The following is a 2,593-nucleotide window of genomic DNA, read 5'->3' on the forward strand; positions in this document are numbered from 1 at the left end:
CCGGGTGCGCACCTCGCGTGCACCTTCGCCGGGGTGAGCACCTTGGTGTGCAGACCTTGGTTGGGTTGCGCGCCCTGGTGCGCACCAAGGAGCGCTCTGAAGTGTGCTCCAAGGTGCGGCGTGCACGAAGTCGGAGCCCGGTTTGCCCCGGGTGTGCACCTCGGGTGCGCACCTCGCGTGCACCTTCGCTGCGGTGGGCACCTTGGCTGGGTTGCGCGCCTTGGTGGGCACCATGCAGTGCACGAAGTCGGAGCCCGGATTGCCCCGGGCGCGCACCTCCGCCAGGGTGGGCACCTTGGTGCGCACAACTTGCCTGGGCTGCGCACCAGGAAGGGCTCAAGATGGCACCCGCGTTCCGTTTTTTTCACTATCTTTCAGAACGGAAATTTTAAAATCTCGTTTTTTTTTGCCTTTTCTGGAAATTAGTGAAGGCAGCGCATCAAAGGTGCGCAACGCTGGTGCGAACCTGGGAGCGCTCCGATGTGTGCTCCAAGGTGCGGCGTGCACGAAGTCGGACCCCGGTTTGCCCCGGGTGCGCACCTCGCGTGCACCTTGGTGCGCACACCTTGGCTGGGTTGCGCGCCCTGGTGGGCACCATGGTGCGCACCAAGGAGCGCTCCGAAGTGTGCTCCAAGGTGCGGCGTGCACGAAGTCGGAGCCCGGTTTGCCCCGGGTGCGCACCTCGCGTGCACCTTCGCCGCGGTGGGCACCATGGCGTGCACGAAGTCGGAGCCCGGTTTGCCCCGGGTGCGCACCTCGCGTGCACCTTCGCCGGGGTGGGCACCTTGGTGTGCAGACCTTGGCTGGGTTGCGCGCCCTGGTGGGCACCATGGTGCGCACCAAGGAGCGCTCCGAAGTGTGCTCCAAGGTGCGGCCTGCACGAAGTCGGAGCCCGGTTTGCCCCGGGTGTGCACCTCGGGTGGGCACCTTGGTGCGCATGCCTTGCCTGGGCTGCGCACCAGGGCGGGCTCAAGATGGCACCCGCGTTCCTTTTTTTTCACTATCTTTCAAAACGGAAATTTTAAAATCTCATTTTTTTTTGCCTTTTTCTGGAAATTAGTGAAGGCAGCGCATCAAAGGTGCGCACCTCGCTGCCCACCACGGTGCGCAACGCCGGTGGGCACCCGGGAGTGCTTCGAAGTGTGCTCCAAGGTGCTGCGTGCACGTTGTCGGAGCCCGGTTTGCCCCGGGTGCGCACCTCGCGTGCACCTTCGTCGGGGTGGGCACCTTGGCTGGGTTTGCCCCGGCTGCGCTCCGAAGCGGGGTTATTGGAGCGCCGCCTCTTTTTTTGTCGGAGCGTTTGGTGGGGTTTCTCGCATTGGCTCTTCCGAGGCCCGGTTGCCACCCTGGCGCGCACGAAGTCGGAAGTAGGGTTAATTGCCCGGGTGCGCACCTTTGCCAGGGTGGGCACCTTACCTGGGCTGCGCACCAGGGCGGGCTCAAGATGGCACGCGCGTTCCGTTTTTTTCACTATCTTTCAAAACGGAAATTTTAAAATCTCCTTTTTTTTTTGCCTTTTCTGGAAATTAGTGAAGGCAGCGCATCAAAGGTGCGCACCTCGCTGCCCACCTTGGTGTGCTCTGAGGTGCGCACCCGGGAGCGCTACGAAGTGTGCTCCAAGGTGCGGCGTGCACGTTGTCGGAGCCCGGTTTGCCCCGGGTGCGCACCTCGCCTGCACCTTGGCCGGGGTGGGCACCTTGGCTGGGTTTGCCCAGGGTGCGCTCCGAAGCGGGGTTACTGGAGCGCCCCCTCTTTTTTTGTCAGAGCGTTTGGTGGGGTTTCTCGCATTGGCTCTTCCCAGGCCCGGTTGTTGGGTGCGCTCCCACCCTGGCGCGCGCGAAGTTGGAAGTTGGGTTAATTGCCCGGGCGCGCACCTTCGCCAGGGTGGGCACCTTGGTGCGCACACCTTGGCTGGGCTGCGCACCAGGGCGGGCTCAAGATGGCACCAGCATTCCCTTTTTCTCACTATCTTTCAAAACGGAAATTTTAAAATCTCGTTTTTTTTTTGCCTTTTATGGAAATTAGTGAAGGCATCGCATCAAAGGTGCGCACCTCGCTGCCCACCTTGGTGTGCTCCGAGGTGCCCACCACGGTGCGCAACGCCGGTGCGAACCCGGGAGCGCCCCGATGTGTGCTCCAAGGTGCGGCGTGCACGAAGTCGGACCCCGGTTTGCCCCGGGTGCGCACCTCGCGTGCACCTTGGTGCGCACACCTTGGCTGGGTTGCGCGGCCTGGTGGGCACCATGGTGCGCACCAAGGAGCGCTCCGAAGTGTGCTCCAAGGTGCGGCGTGCACGAAGTCGGAGCCCGGTTTGCCCCGGGTACGCACCTCGCGTGCACCTTCGCCGGGGTGGGCACCTCGGCTGGGTTGCGCGCCCTGGTGCGCACCAAGGAGCGCTCCGAAGTGTGCTCCAAGGTGCGGCGTGCACGAAGTCGGAGCCCGGTTTGCCCCGGGTGCGCACCTTCGCCGCGGTGCGCACCATGGCGTGCACGAAGTCGGAGCCCGGTTTGCCCCGGGTGCGCACCTCGCGTGCACCTTCGGCGGGGTTGCGCGCCCTGGTGGGCACCATGGTGCGCACCAAGGAGCGCTCTGA

The sequence above is a fragment of the Cryptomeria japonica genome, unplaced genomic scaffold, assembly GCF_030272615.1.
Source record: "Cryptomeria japonica unplaced genomic scaffold, Sugi_1.0 HiC_scaffold_514, whole genome shotgun sequence".
In the NCBI taxonomy this organism is placed as follows: Eukaryota; Viridiplantae; Streptophyta; class Pinopsida; order Cupressales; family Cupressaceae; genus Cryptomeria; species Cryptomeria japonica.